Genomic DNA, 16,934 nt, shown 5'->3' on the forward strand with positions numbered 1-16,934 from the left:
AGAACTTTTTTTTGTTTTTAATTCAGGTAAGAGTAATTAAACACAGTACTTCTAAAATGAAACATTGTCACCCAAATGGAATAAATAAAAACTATGAATAGTTTCACTTCAGTGTTACAATAACATTTTACTGTGTAAAGAATTTATATCAGGTGAAGTTTTGCCACCAAATTAAAAAGCATGTCACACTTCATTATAAGCCATAAATAATGCTTACATTTGACTTTCATATTCCACTTAAATAATTATTAGGTCAGTAAGCGCTTCTTTTAAAAATAAGTTCAAAACATGCCTGTCTTGGCAGTTCTATGAGAGAGATGTCAGTACCTGAAAAACAGCACATGGCTTGCATTCTTGGACATTAGTATATACAAAATGAATGGATAAAAACAATCAAAGCTGAAGTGTGAGTGTTAAATTAGGCTGCTAGAAGAAGCAGAGCATATGGGGGAAACAGAAAAAGTAGGCAGACAGTTCCTGTAATCACTTCTGAGTTTCAAAGTAGCCTCTTCAGATATTTCTGTCCTTGGTACTACCAAGAATTTTGTGTTTAAAAAGTATATTTGTGAAGGAATTTTTGTTTTTCTTTGGACCTCACAAAATTAAGATTTTATATTTAAAAGGCAGAGAGAAAACGAGTTAATTTCAGTAAACATTTGCATGCCTATTTTATGCTAACCAAATATCACTTCCTCAAAGTTGCTTATTGTTTAGCAGAAGGGAGGGCATATAAATAGCTAAATAAATTGTTAAGAAACACTACAAAAGAAATTTATTTTGGCTGTAGTCAGGACACAGAGAAAAGAATTACTAAATTCTTCCAGTACAGGTGAGGAGTTTGAAAAGGCTTTATAGAAGAGGAGCACATGCTTGAGCAGCATCTAGAACTAAACCGAGGTGACACTTGTTGAGAAGTGAGCAGGGACATTCCTGACTGAGAGAGCCGTATGAACAAAATCACCAAGTGCATTGGGGGAGCTAAAGCATAACTGTGGTGCTAGTTTGGAAGAAAAGGGAGAAGGAATATGAAAGGTGACTGGAGAAAGTAGGTGTTTTAGTTTCATTGTTGCTAAAGCAAATACCTTACAATGCATTGGTTTAAACAATGGGGATTTATTAGTTCACAGTTTCGAGGCTAGGAGACAGGCAGTGCTTTGTCCTAGAAGACTGTGACATGCTTCAGCTTCTGGCTGCTCCCGTTATGTGGCACTCTCTCTCTCAGACTTCCCTGTAAGGACCTCAGTAATAGAATTAAGACCATCCTGATTTATCTGGCCCACACGTTAATCGAAGTAATCTTATCAAAGGTCCTATTTAGAAGAGTTCATATCCAAGAGAATGGAATAAAAACATGTTTTTCTGGGGTCCCTAGCTCCAAACCACCACAGTAGGTAACATCTCTGACTTTATTCTAAGATGCAAATAAGCAGATGGAATGACTCTGAACATGTGATTAACAGCAAATATGTGTACTAGGAAAGTTATTTTGGCTGCAGTGTGAAGGATAAACTGAAGTGCCTACAAAAGGCTGAGACATCAGATTGCAGTAATCAAAGGAGGGACCGAGTTCCTAGATGAGGCAGTGGGAATGGACAAGAGAGGCTTGCTTGGTACCAAAGATGTTTGCGAATGAGAGGCATTAAAACTTGATAACTAGACTACATAGATAGGGAGGGTAAGGAAGAGAAGAGATTAGGAAGGTAGTTCTTATCCATTTTTCCTGCTGTCTTAATAATGTAACACTTACAGTGAATAACTTCTACGTAGTGATTATGGCAAGGGAGCGGGGAGCAGAGAAAGATGGAATCTCCAGCAGACTTAATTTGATACATAGGCTCAGCATCTGCAGTCCTTGTTCCACTATTTGAGAAGCATTCCTGTAGGTTGACCTTTTGACTTAATTGACAGTATATGATTTTACTGTTCACTATGCTAGAGAAATACATGAAGAGGAGCAGATTCATGGTATAAAATTTCAAACCAAAGTGGTAGTTTTTAAATTTTTTTTTTCAAATTAATGTTTTTCCCTTGACACACTTATCATTTGAACTTACTTCCTTTGTGGTTTTTTTTTGTTTTTTTGTTTTTTTTTTAAAGATTTATTTATTTATTTAATTTCCCCCCCTCCCCTGGTTGTCTGTTCTTGGTGTCTATTTGCTGTGTCTTGTTTCTTTGTCCGCTTCTGTTGTCGTCAGCGGCTCGGTAAGTGTGGGCGGCGCCATTCCTGGGCAGGCTGCTCTTTTCTTTTCACGCTGGGCGGCTCTCCTTACGGGGCGCACTCCTTGCGCGTGGGGCTCCCCCACGCAGGGGACACCCTTGCGTGGCACGGCACTCCTTGCGCGCATCAGCGCTGCGCATGGCCAGCTCCACACGGGTCAAGGAGGCCCGGGGTTTGAACCGCGGACCTCCCATGTGGTAGACGGACGCCCTAACCACTGGGCCAAAGTCCGTTTCCCTAAACTTACTTCCTTTGTTTGGGAATTTTCCACCTTATGCGGCTTGGTAGACAGCCTTGCTGTATAGGAAGTGAAAATGCCAAGTACTGGTTTTCCCTGCCTCCTTTGCAGTTAGGGCACAAGTACTTGACCTAGGCCCTAAAAAATTATATATGCTTTAACTTAGGATGTAAGAGGAAAGAATTGTGGGTGCCTCTCTCCATAGTAGCCATGGTCACTGCAAGGTCAAGTTTCTGCTACAGAAACAACTGATAGAAACTGTAGCATCTAGTCTTAGCAGTGGTGACAGTTTCTTCATCTGACCAGTTTTGCAAGATGGTTTGATTTATGTTGCTTGCAACAGAGAACCTTAACTGATACATGTCCTCAGAAAACTTAGGAAAACTTTCTCATCAGAGATATATTTATGTCAGGTGTTCTCATGTGAGAGAAAATACGAGATTAGAGGCAAACTGCTTTCACAAGAGGAAGATGTTCTCTTGACTCTTGGTGTATGTAGATCAAAGCTTTTCTTGAGTTTTCAAGCTCTGGATACTTTATTCCCTAGTTTCAGAGACAAAAATCCTGTGGTGCAGAAAGAACTTTAATTGAAATAGTAAAATTTTAAATTTTATTTCAAATTCACATTGATCACATTTCAAGTGCTCAATAGCCACATGTGACTAGTGGTTACTAAATGGGACAGCAGAGATATAACACTTCTGTTACCACAGAGAGTTCAATCGGACAGTGCTGGTCTAGATTCTAGTCTTTAATTTACAATTTTCTAGCTCTGCAACCTTGGTAAATAATCTGAACCTCAAATCCTTATTTTAAAACAATGCCTTGGGAAGCGGCTATGGCTCAAGCAGTTAAGCTCCTGTTTCCCATATGGAGGGCCCAGGTTGATCCCCGGGACCTCCTGGTAAAAAAGAAAAAAGGCATCCCAGGCCTGCATGGAGGGGCACAGGCCTTGGCGCGATGTGGAGAAGTGCACCAAAATGACGATGGTACAACCAGATAGAAAAAAAAAAGAAAAAAAAACAATGCCTTATCTTCACAGCATTGTTCTGAAGATTGAATGAAATGTAATATGCTTGGAAGGACTATGTGGACTTTAAAAGTACTGTACACATATGTTAACTTCCCAAAGATGTAGGAACATCTTTAAAAGGCTCCAGTTCATCTGTATTTTTGGTGGCTGACAAAGGATTTTTCTGAAATAATCTGAAGGGAAATTTTTCAGAGTCCAATGCTATGAATGCTTTAATATTAGGCACTACATTATATTAACCACTTCCAGAAGCAGGCAGAAATGATCTAATCACATTTCAAATAAATGTAAAAATGTACTTTCTTCAAGCTGCCCTGCTTTTCAGTTTTATCTATAAAGCTCATGAACTTTTTTTTAGATTTACTGAGGACTACCTTCTTGTCATAGGTTCCCCCTGATAACACTATGTTTTCATAAAAACTTCAAGAATGGCCTTACATAACTGAATCTGTTGATTAATGACTAATGTGCCTGGCACATAGAGATGTTGCATGAATGTTGTAAAAATGAATGACATCAGCTATGCCAGAGTGTTTTTTGTGGATAGTCTTCAACATTCATTCCTAATTTCTTTCAGATTCTTAATATATACATATATATTTTTTTGGCTTTTTAAAACTATTGGACAACAGGGCTAACTATTTAAAGTAGGGTATTCTACAGCAGACCTCAAATGGTAATTAAGAGTTTCAACCCTGTTTCTTCTTTCCCTAAACAAAAGTGGACATTGATAATGGAGAATTGCATAGTCTTTGTCTTTAAGTTGGTGCTTGAGCTAATACCTACCACCATAGAGTTAATGGGCATGATCTATGCTTGTCGCTTTCAAGCTTTAGCATATCAGGCTCAGGAGTCAGCAGACTTTTCCTGTAAAGGGCCAGTTAGTAAATATTTTAGGCTTTGTGACCCATACAGTTTCTATCACAACTACTCAACTCTGTAGTTGTAGCATGAAAACAAACATAGGCAAATGAATGTTCCAACGAAATTGTATTTGCAAATACATTTATGAAAAACAGGCAGCAAATAGGATTTGGCCTGAGAGCTGTACTTTGCCAACCCCTGCTGTAGAGCAAGAAACTCAGGTTTTTCATTCATTCAGCTAATAATTAAGTGCCTTCTGTATTCTAGGTGCAGTGTTAAGTGTTGATTATAGAGCACATGAGCATTACACACCGATCCTCGACCATGAGGTACTTAAGCCTAAACTGAGTCATTTTTTTTGTACTTGGGCAGATCCAGAGCAGCTTCTTGAGGAGAAATCTGGCCTGCTTCATTGGACTTTATAAAATTTCCATATGTTTTATTTCAGAAAAGAGCATTGTTCTGTTGTGAAAAAAGATAAACTATATAGTATCCCCCCCATAAGTTTCCATGGTGTTTTTTTAAGCCTTCACAATTTAAAATCTTTAGGATTATGAAACCTGAGAGGAAGCAAATTCCTACCATGGTGGTATTCCACCTAAGATGACTAACCATCCTGGGTTGCCCAGAATTGAGAGTATCCTGGGACAGGGGACTTGCAGTGCCAAACCAAGATAATTGGTTACCTTGAATCCACCTTACGATGTAGCTTCCTTTGTGTATCACTCTTCTAGTGCGGTTTCAAGGAAATTTAATAAATGTCGAGTAGCTAGATGATTGTTTTCTTTTAGTTTCTTTCCTTTTCATTTCTTCTTTTGGTGGAAGAGGAGTGTTTGGGGCACTTGGGTTTTTATTTAGGTTTCTGAATATACTTATTTTGGAGAGGCATTCTTTAATGTTCAAGTAAAAAATAAGCATTTGATTAATCCATTCATCTACTTCGGGATATATTTGTGTCTGACATACCTTGGTGACCTTATCAGGAATTGGTGCTACTCAAGTTTTTAAGTAAAAATTGCATGATCAGATTATTCATGCTTATTTATATATACTTCATTAGATATTGATGTGTTTCGTAATAGTAGCACAGTCTGAGGCACCCTGAAAATTTCATCTTTGTTTGCTTTAAAATGTTTTAAGCTTTGGTCTTAAGCTGTGTTTCTGAAGAGATGTCTAGCATAGTCTGTGTGTGCCCAGTTATCCTTTTGCCAAGATTGTTTTATATACATTCATATTGTGTAACTCAGAGAACCTCATGGCTGAGAGCTCCCTTTAATAGTAGGTGTGTGATTTAGAATAAAGTGGCTACTAAAAATTCTTGCCGATTTTATTAGTATGTAGGACATAACTCTTCTGAGGCATACACTATGCCTAATGTTATTGTTAGAAAACAGAATCAACTGTTAAAAGTATTGATCCTTTATACCAAAAAGGACATTAAAGATGTGGTTTCTCTAATTTTGTAATGATTAAATGTTAACCTATTTCATGGGCCTGTGTGGATAAATGTTCTTAATTTGATTAAGTTTTTGGCTAAAATGGGCTTTTGTTCAGTGGTTTGGTTGGTTATTATCCTTTAATTATTTTTCTTGTTTTAAGAATGTGAATAAAGTCCTTTTGATGTCATTTTATTGCTTTATGGTGGTTCTGAAATTTGCTAGCATATCCAGCTTGTGTACTTGATTCTTCTGTGAAATACTGGGCCCACATTGTTGTAGAAAAATTACTTGTGCCTTGAAAGCAAATGTATCTAACATTGTATTTTTGTTTTGAAATGAAGAGATGAGATTTGGAAGATGAAAAAATTTGGGGAAACAAGAAAATAGGAAACTTTAAATAGTTTTTAGAAAAAGTCTTATCCAAAGAGCTCTTCGGAGCAAGGAAGAGCTACACAAACCCTAGCTATTTGGAAGTATCTGGTAGATGTTAATGAGGTAATAGGTGATCCTGAACCCTCATTATATTGCTTCTTGTTGCTTTTGAAACATTTTTGTCACCTCTATTTTTTTATTTTAATTTTAATTTTTTTGGCCACTTAACTACAGTGCTCATCTATTCACTCCTGCTGAAAATCTATTAAGAAACTGGTTCTTCTACATTTGTCAGATTACTGATAAATTGTTACATTCTAATTAATATATTTTCTCAGAACCAAAAGGTAACTAGAGTAATAAAACTGGAAAACATGACCTTAAATTGCATGTCCAAGTATATGTTATTGAATATTTCAGTGAAAGAGTTGGTGCGATTAATCAGCATAAGCTTTATTTATTTACTAGCAGAATTACTCCATGAAAAGGACAAGGAAAGATTTTTTCCTACTTTTAAGGTATAAAAGGCAGAATGAAGAAAGTAAGTGTTTTAAGCATTTTTGATGGTCTACAAATTCTGTCAAGATTAAGAAATCTGGTTCATTCTGTTCATTCGCAGCGGAACGAGGCTGGAAACATTTGTTCTTATGAGAGAGACAATTCAAAGTAAATATTTTAAACAGTATTCATTTAAGAGCTCTCTGTATTTTGTAGTTCCCCCATTAGAAGTGTTTTGTTTTTAAAAGAATGTATAAGAGATAATGTTTGAGCTTTATTTTTTCCTCCGAAAATAATTTTTAAATCTCAGAACCTTTGAGTTCTATCTTGTGTCCAACATATTAGTACCATATCTTTCTGACATTTGGATTAGTTCATTTTATTTGGGAGTTAGAAGAGAACACACACAGTAATTTATTAAGCTGCTAAAATACTACTTTGATAGTTGGAGGCGGAAAGGAAAAATCAAGTGTCTTCTTTTCCAGAAAGTGTTCAGTGGGAGAACTAACTAATGTCACTTGACTTCAGGAACCATTAGTTAAGTGTTTTTACTTAGCACTCTCTATAATTTAAGAACACAGAATTTCACACGGGGAGGGAGGGTAGCTAAACAACTAGCATTTGGGAGAATTGCTTGGTCAAACTTTTGGTAAAAGTTTCATTTGACTCTTAACTATTTGGGGGCCTTTTGCCATAATATTTTAATGAAAATAAATTATGCTTTTTAAATGTTGCTTATCACTTTTCAAGGATTTTTTTTTTTAATCGTAACCTACTTTTAAAATATATTAATGACATTTAAAGAGTTAGTCAAATTATAAGATTAAGAGCAGTTGGCTCTGGAATCTAAAAGTTGTTAGTTTTAACCCTCTTTCTACTTAAGGGCATTTTCTTCTCTACTGGTCTGTAAGTTTCTAGAGGGCAAATAAAATAAACACTTAATTTTTTTTAATGTCAAGATTTTAGTTCATCTTCATTTGGGGATTCAAAACATGTTATTAATTGATGTGAACCAAAATGACAATTTACATAGAAAAGGTAACCTGTTAATGGTCTTCTGAAAATTTTAATTATTTCCTTTGTTGGAAATGAATTATTAGTCTTTAGTCATTATTTAATCATCAAACATTTATAAACGAGTGACCAAAATCAAAAAATAAGGGCTGCTGTGCATCTAGTTGATGATAACTAACATTTAAGACTTATTGACAATATGCGTTCCATCAACTCTGTGAAATAAGGTCGTGAAGTTGTCCATATTTTATAGATTGATACCCACTGAGAAATAAGTTACTGCCCTCTAGTAAGTTACATAGATAGCCAACTCTTCATATCCTTATTTCCAAAATCCATATTTTTACTACCCTGGGCTGCAGAAGTCCTATGGTATTTATTTTCATGTGTATGATGAAATACTAAGTTTGGTTCTCAAACTAACCAAATGACTTCTTTTTTAACTATTAATGAACTGGCTTCTCTTGGTAAAGGAAGTTTCTGAAAGTGTCAATTGTTTATTTGTTTGGTTTCATCTTCTTAAAATAGAGGCTTGCTTTATATTGTTTTATACATAGGCCCATCATTTCTAAAAGATGAATCAACCTGTTTGCTTTTCAAGATAATCATGGATTCAGGCTTTTTCAGTATAAACTTCGATACAAATTTTGTTACTGGATTAATATAAACTTAATTTTTTCTTAATTCCCTTGGTCTGCTGTGTTATGGTTTATCTGGACAGAATTAAAGCAGTCTTGAAAGATAACCTATTATTTGCTTTAGTGTTTTATAGGACAGCCTGGTTGAACTTTGGTTTCCTACACCAAGTTTTTTTGTGTGTATTTGGTGTATAGACTTTTCTTGCAGCCACTTTTTACTTTTTTTTTTATTGTGTTTCTCAATCTTAGTCCCCATACTTCCAGCCTCAGTCCTATACAGTCAGTCCTTCTCTTTGGGTGTGATAATTTAAGAAAACTATATATCCTGAGGTGGTCCCCATGCCTATTCCCTAATTTTAAATTAGTGTGAAAGACTTTAACTGTACAAAGCATCTTAACTAACAAGCCAGGAGGAAGAAGGAAATAAAGGAGGCCTTTGCATTTCCCTTTGTTGAGTGTTGACTAGTGTTAATAGATTTTCCTCAGTTGGGGGCAATTAATGAATGAGTAGGTTGCCCTATATTATTTTCAGCTTCTTTGTTTTATCTGTATTATATTCGAAAGATAGTAATTTCAAAATGTCTGTAGTGTCAAGCAATCAGTACGAAGTTAGGAAAAGGCTATTTATTTAGATTATAATTCAATATTATTACCACAGCAGAGTTTTATGTCTTTTATTTTTTTACAGTGATTAAGGAGAAGGAATATAAAATTTAAGATGGTTTTTTAAAGTTCTGTCCATTTTAATTCTTCAAACCTGATATATTGTAACAGTGTATTTTAGAATTGAAATGGACCTTAGAGATCATCTAATCTAGGACCCAAAGTCCAAATCTCTATCCTCCAAATAGATTTTGTTGTTCCCACAAAATTCACAATTTTTAGAATTTGAATGACTGGCTGTATAAGCATGAATTCACTTTGCCACAGTCCACACCATTCCCTAGTACAAGACTTTGCTGCTCCAATATTTACCTGCCTACCTGGCTGATGTAAGGCACATGTGTGTTCAGTACCTCACTTTTCTTCTGGTCTAGGGGTTTTTGTTTTTGTTTTGTTTTACTATTTATTCCTTCCCCACCCCCTCCCATGGCTCTGTTGTCTGTCTACTCCTTGTCTGCTGGGATTCTTTTAGGGGACACCAGGGAACCGAACCCAGGACCTCCCAGGTGGGAGCTGGGCACCCACTGCCTGAGCCACATCCACTCCCAACTTGAGTATTTTTTAAATTTCCATTTGTGCATTTTATAAATTTTACTGTTTTTTAATAATGGAAGTATGAGGGGGGGGGTAAAAATAGAAGAAAAAGGATCACCTATCCACCACCTTGTCATATATGTGTATATGTATTTTTTTTAATTTAAGGGAATCGAAATTCTTTTCACAGTACACTTGAAGTAGGAATATTGAGATTCCATCTAGGATGTCAAAATCAGAGATCAGAGTCTGCAGTATAACTTGGGGCCATATAGAGTCCATTAAGACTTGTGTAGTTCAATATTTAGAGGTCAGAGATTAATACCAGTATTATAGGATTTTTATGTAGTAATGTTTTTAAAAGGCTTGCCAAGAGGGTTATTTCCCAGTCTTGTTCCCTAAACTACATTTTTTAATGATTCAAAATATAGTGTACTCAGCTTTTTTGCTTTTCATTTTGGCAGCGGGAGGGTTGCTATTTTCCACTCATACCTCCAGGAAAAACATCAACTACATGCAGTGCATGCATAAGCAACGTTACCTACAACTGCCATTATTGTAAGGCACCTTCTAATTTCAGAGATGTTAAAATGTACCTCTCAGATTAGTTAACCACTATTCCACTCTGCTGTCAAAATTGCCCCCTTTTGTCGTCAGTAAAAGAGAACGATTAGTCTCATTTACTCAAACAGTAGTTACCACAGATCTCTTAAAATCTAGTATAATAACCGTCCCCATCTTAAAATTGTGCATGATATTTTAGGGAATTCACAGTCCCAAGTGTTTGTTCCTGTGCTTCAGGTTAAGAATACTTGACCAGGAAGGTCATGCCCACACAGTTTACAAATTTAGATGTGTTTCCACTCGCCCCCTTTCCCCACCCCTGCAAGCCAGAGACAGACATTGCTTATTGAATCGTGTTGTCTATCCTAAGACTAAAGGCAGTAACACATTCCCTCTAAAAACAACTATGAATGGTCATTGACAATCAGTTAGTATTGGCATTCATAGTGAAATCTATTTTTCCTTCTACTCTTAAAATCTGTGAACAATATTTCAAGGCCAATGAGGTGGTAAGCAAAATCCTGGGTCAAACCTGGGCTAATGTGCTGTTAGATATTTTTTCAAGGGAGATAATTAACCTCCCTGTCATTGGTGTTTATCAGATTTTAATAAAATATTTTGGTTTGTTTGGTCCATATAAGGAAATATTGGTAAAAGATTAATGAAAGATAATGATTATCCTCAGTTATATTTCCCTTTTCTAGTGTCCCTTGTTAGAAAGCTTCTTATTGGTATGTTAGATGTGTTTTGTCTCTGTTTTTTCAGGTTTGAAAGTCTTTATTGATGATCTTATCATATTTTTCAGTTAACTGTTACCATAAGATTCTGCAGTAAAAAATTTTCTGAGTTGTATTATTAAAATAAAAAACAAATTGATTAGCATTATTTATAATATCCCCAAACTGGAAACAGTCCAAATGTTCATTAGTTTGTGAGTAGATAGAGAAAATACAGTATATCCATACAGTGGATATATTTTTTTGTCAATAAGAAAAGGAACAAACTTACTTAGAAGCAATAATATGGATGAATCTTAAAAGTATGCCAAGTGAAATAAGACAGACACAAAAGACTGTATCTTGTATGATTCCGTTTATTTGAAATTTGTAGAAAAGGCAACTTTATAGAGACAAAGTAGATCACTGGTTGCCTGGGAATGGGAGGAAGGATTGACTACATCAGGTTACATGGGAACCTTTTTGGATGATAGAAGTATAGAGCTGATTGTAGTAAGAGTTTTTCAGCTGTATAAATTTACTACAACTCTTTTGTTAACACAGTTGATGGCATTAACAAATATTATGATTTTTAAAATATTAAATATAAAAGTAAAAATTTATGGGAGGGGAAGGTGGAAGATTATAAAGGCAGAGAGATCACATCTCTCCCAGAAAAAATAGCTAGTGGACAGGTGGGGACTGTCAGGAAGTCTGCTCTGGGGCTCAGAACACCAGGGGAAGGCAAGACACCACCCAGAAGTGAAAGGGGTGTAAAGAAAAGAGACACCACTGGCTGAAAAATCCCACAAGTAGAGCTTCAAAAGCAGCAGCAGGTGCCCTTCCTCCTGGCCTGTGGAGTAAATAGCAGTCTGAGGACTGTAGCACCTGTGGACCGAGGGCGCTATAGGGGTCCTCCTCTCTACGAAGGGAGAGAGGGAGGACACGGCCTTCAGCAAGTTCAGGTTTTAGTCAGTGAATGTGGTCTGCTGCATTGGAGGGATCCTCACTTCCAGGTCAGGGGGGCCGTGACATTGTTTGCCCTGAGAGCCAGCTGGGAGCTAAAGATAATTTGCCTTCTCAGATACCCTCCTGGAGTTGAAGGACAATATGGCAAAAGAAATAAAATCATTAAGACGACACAGAGTAAGCACAAAGGAAATTTTGACTAGAAAGCTAACACTTATGATAATGAAAGTCACAGTAAATGAGATTTTAAAATACAATAGAGACACACAATACCAGATTTGAAATCATGGAAGAAAGAATCAGTGACATAGAGGAAAGAATAACTGAAATTGAAGAGAAAGAATAACAGAAAAGAATAGAAAAAATTGAGAAGGGAGTTGAGTGATGGCACAAAGTTCCAGAAGCAGGTGAGGGGAAAGGTAGCAAAAAGAGTATTTGGGGAAATAACGGCTGAAAATTTCCCGACTCTTATGAGAGACATGAATATATATCCAGGAAGCACAGCATACTCCAATAAGAAAAAATCCAAACAGACCCACCCAAAGACGCATAATATACAGTATGTCAAATGCCAAGGATAAAGAGGAGTAAATACTGAAAGCAGCAAGGGAAAAGTGAAACATCACATGCAAGGGACATCTAATAAGACATAATGTGGATTTCTCTGCCGAAACCATGGAGGTCAGAAGGACTGGTATGATGTAATTAAAAGTACTGGAAGACAAAAACAGCCAAGAATTCTTTATCCAGCAACAATATCCTTCAAGTATTACAGTGAGCTTGAAATAGTCACAGATAAACAGAAACTACGAGAGTTGATAAACAAAAATCCAGCTCTGCAGGAAACACCAAACACCCTGGTTTAGGTGCCTCAAAATACACGAGGCAAACAGTGGCAAAACTGAAAGGAGAAATACATATCTCTACAATAATAGTTGGAATTCTATTCAGTAGATAGAACAACTGATATCAATTGCTAGAATAGTGTGATGATTAGGCTGTTGTGTCAACTCGGCCAGGTAATTGTGCCCAGTTGTTTGGTCATGCAAGCACTGGGCTAACTAGAATACAAGGGCGTTTATGGACTTCAGTAACCATTGAGTTTACTGCAGTGGTAAATTGTAGATAGCTGGTTATAATTACATTAGTCAGGGAGATTGCCATCAGCAGTGAGTGATGCCTAATGCCATCAGTCGAATCCCTTAAAAGGGCAAGTGATTCCAGGATTGAGAGAGAATTTCCCAGCTTGTCTTTGGACAGCTGACATCTCCCAGAACTTATCAAGAACCTTCATCAGACTTTAAGTGCAGCCCCTGGTTGCCGCCTGCCTGTGGAATCTGAACTTGTACATCTCCACGGCTGCGTGAGAGACTCTTGTAGAATCGCATACTATTGACAGATATCTCTTGTTGATCTGTTTCTCTAGAGAACCCTGACCAATACAGCTAGACAGAAGATGAATGAATAAACAGAGAACTTGAACCAATATGATAGAGCTGGACCTGACAGGCATATACAGAACATTGTACCCCAAATCAGCAGGTTATACATTTTTCTCAAGTGCTCATAAATCTCTCTCCAAGATATACCATGTGTTGGGCCACAATATGGCTTTCAGTAAATTTAAGAAGATTGAAATTACACAGAGCACCTTCTCTGAACATAATGGAATGAATCTGGAAATCACTAATAGGTTAGGAAGGGAGAAATTAGCAGATATATGGAGATTAAACAGCATACTTTTTTTTTTTAAGGTTTTATTTATTTCTCCCTACCCCATTGTCGTTTTTCACTTGCTATGTCTGTTCATCTTCCTTGTTTCTTAAGGAGACACCAGGAGCTGAACCCTGCACCTATGATGTGGGAGGCAAGTGCCTAATCACTTGAGCCACCTCCGTTCCCTGCTTTGTTGTTCTCATTATTCCTCCTCATGTCACTTGTTGAGTCATCTTGTTGTGTCAGCTCGCCATCTTCTTTAGGAGGCACCAGGAACCTCTGCTCCCTGCTTTGTTGTTTCCCTCATTGTTGTGTTTTTCTGTGTCTCTTGTTCTGTCAGCTTGCCACATCTGCCCATCACACCAGCTCAGTGTCTTCTTTAGGAGGCACTGGGATCTGAACCAGAGACCTCCCATGTAGTAGGTGGGAACCCAGTCGTGCAAGCCACATTCACTTCCCACCATACACTCTTAAATGAGAAATTAGTAGCTGTCTTGAGATAAATGAAGACCAGAACACAGCATAGCAAAACCAATGGGAAGGAACGGAAGTAGCTCAAGCAGTTAAGCACCTGCTTGCCACATGGGAGGTCCTGGGTTTAGTTGCTGGTGTCTCCTAAAAACAAAAAGAACAGGAAAGCAAATGTGGCTCAAGTGATTGGACTCCTGTCTACCATATGGGAGGTAAAAGAATTCGATTCCTGGGGCCTCCTGATGAAGGTGAGCTGACCCAAGCAGAATGCTGGTATGTGTGGAGAGCTGGTGCAGCAAGATGATGCAAAAAAAGAGACAAAAGAGAGACAGTAAGAAGCAGATCAGGGAGCTGAGGTGGTGCAAGAGATTGAGCACCTCTCTCCCACTCCAGAAGGCCCAGGATCAGTTCCCAGTGCCACCTAGACAGAATACAAGCAGAAACAGAAGAATACACAGCAAATGGACACAGATTAGACAATGGGGTGGGGCATGTTAAATAAATCTTTAAAAGAAAAAAAAATGAGAAAATTCAAGGGAGCCAATGTGGCTCAGTGGTTGAGTGCCAGCCTCCCACATAAGAGGTCCTGGGTTCAATCTCTGGCCCCAGTACCTCAAACAAAAGAAAATCTTATGGTATACAGTAATGGTGCAGTGCTCAGAGGGAAATGTATAGCCCTAAATTCCTATATTAAAAAATAAGAACTAAAATCAGAGAACTAACCAACAACTGGAAAAACTAGAACAGCAAACCAGTCGCAAAGCAAGCAGAAAGAAATAAGAAAAATTAGAACAGCAATAAAGGAAAGTGGAAACAAAAAAACAGTAGAGAAAATCAACAAAACCAAAGGTTGGTTCTTTGAGATCAATAAAATTGACAAATCCTTAGCAAAACAAAGAAAAAGAGAAGGTGCAAATAAAATCAAGAATGAAAGGGGATGTTACAACTGACCCCACAGGGAGAAAAATAACAGGATATTATACAGATGCCAACAAATTAGACAACCCAATGAAATGGACAAATTCCTAGAAATGCGCAACTTATATTGACTTTACAAGAAATACAGAAACTCAGTAAACTAGTCACATTTAAAGAGATCAAAACCGTCATCAAAAATCTTTCAACAAAGAAAAAGTCCAGGACCAGATGGCTTCACAGGTGAATTCTAACAAGGATTTCAAGAAGAATTAATGCCAATCCTGTTGAAACTTCAAAAAAGAGAAAAAGTTACCCAACACATTTTAGGAAGCCAACATCACCATAATACCAAAACCAGATACAGCTAAAAGAAAATTACAGCCCAATCTTCCTAATGAACATAGATGCAAAATTTCTCAACAAAATATTTTCAAGTAGAATTTGACAGCATATCAAAAAAATTATACACCATAAACAAATGAGATTCCTGGTATGCAAGAGTGGTTCAACAAAAAATCAAAACATATAACACGTTAACAATTGAAGGGAAAAATCATCTCAGTCAGTGGAGAAAAGGCTTTTGACAAAGTCCAACATCCCTTTCTTGATAAAAAAAATACTTTAAAAAAATAGGTGTAAAAGGAAACACCCTCGACTTTATAAAGGGTGTATATTAAAATCCCACAGACAACATCATACTGGAGAAAGGTTGAAAGCTTTCACTCTAATAAATCAGCAGCAAGACAAGGATGCCCACTGTCTCCCATGTTACTCAGCATTGTGCTAGAAGTTCTAGCTAGAGCAATTAGGCAAAAAAAAGAGGGAAGCGGACTGGGCCCAGTGGATAGGGCATCTGTCTACCACATGGGAGGTCCGTGGTTCAAACCCCTGGCCTCCTTGACCCGTGTGGAGCTGGCCCACGCACAGTGCTGATGCACACAAGGATTGCCATGCCACGTAGGGGTGCCCCCCACATGGGGGAGCCCCACACACAAGGAGTGCACCCCGTAAGGAGAGCCACACAGCACGAAGGAAAGTGAAGCCTGCCCAGGAATGGTGCCGCACACATGGAGAGTTGACGCAGCAAGATGACGCAACAAAAAGAAACACAGATTCCTGTGCTGCTGACAACAACAGAAGCAGACAAAAAGAACATGCAGCAAATAGACACAGAGAACAGACAGCTGGGGCGGGGAGAGAAATAAATAAATCTTTAAAAAAAAGAAAGAAAGAAAGAAAAGAAATAAAAGGCATCCAAATTGGAAAAGCGGAAATAAAACTCATTACTTGCAGATGAGATGATCCTATATTTAGAAAACCCTACATCAACAGCAAAACTACTTGAGCTAATGAGTTCAGCAAAGTGGCAGGATTACAAGATCACCATGCAAAAATCAGTAGCATTTCTATTCACTAGTAATGAGCAAGCTAAGGAGGAAATCAAAGAAAAGCATTCCATTTACAATAGCAACAAAAACACTTAAATATCTAGGAATTAATTTAACCAGGAAAGTAAAGGATATGTTTCCAGAAAACTACAAAACATTGCTAAAAAGAAACCAAATAAGACTTAGATAAATGAAAGGACATTCCTTTGTTGACGGATTGGAAGACTAAATGTTATTTAGATGTCAATTCTACTCATTTATAGATTCAACACAATCCCAATAAAATCCCAACAGCCTTTTTTGCAGAAATCAAAAAGCCAATAATCAATTTTATTTGGAAGGGTAAGGGCCCCCAAGTAGCCAAAAATTTCTTTAAAAAGAACAAAGTTGGAAGACTCTCACTTCTTGGCTTTAAAGCATATTACTTAGCTACAGTGGTAAAAACAGCATGGTCCTAGCATACAGATTGATTGATCAGTGGAACCGAATCAAGAACTCAGAAATAGACCCTCACATCTACAGTCAAGTGATTTTTTACTTCACTGTTAAGCCCACCTAGCTGGGCCAGAACATCTATTCAACAAATGGTGCTGGAAGAACTTGATAGCCATATCCAAAAAAATAGGAGGGCGTCATCTCATACCGTATACAAAAATTAACTCAAAATGGACCAAGGACCTA

The 16,934-nt window shown here is 37.3% G+C and overlaps 1 protein-coding gene across 2 annotated transcripts in view; it reads left to right on the forward strand.

The window, feature by feature from the left end:
• RAP1B (RAP1B, member of RAS oncogene family) overlaps positions 1 to 16,934 on the forward strand; it is a 48,402-nt gene that overhangs the window by 12,348 nt on the left and 19,120 nt on the right. Inside the window, exon 2 of one of the 2 annotated variants that reach the window (XM_058308406.2) lies at positions 4,621 to 4,682. The exons of the other annotated variant lie outside the window; for it this stretch is intronic. The gene's annotated coding sequence lies outside the window, so the exon portion shown is untranslated. The remainder of the gene's footprint in view (positions 1 to 4,620; positions 4,683 to 16,934) is intronic. 2 annotated transcript variants of the gene reach the window in all.

Source organism: Dasypus novemcinctus, chromosome 12, assembly GCF_030445035.2.
Source record: "Dasypus novemcinctus isolate mDasNov1 chromosome 12, mDasNov1.1.hap2, whole genome shotgun sequence".
In the NCBI taxonomy this organism is placed as follows: Eukaryota; Metazoa; Chordata; class Mammalia; order Cingulata; family Dasypodidae; genus Dasypus; species Dasypus novemcinctus.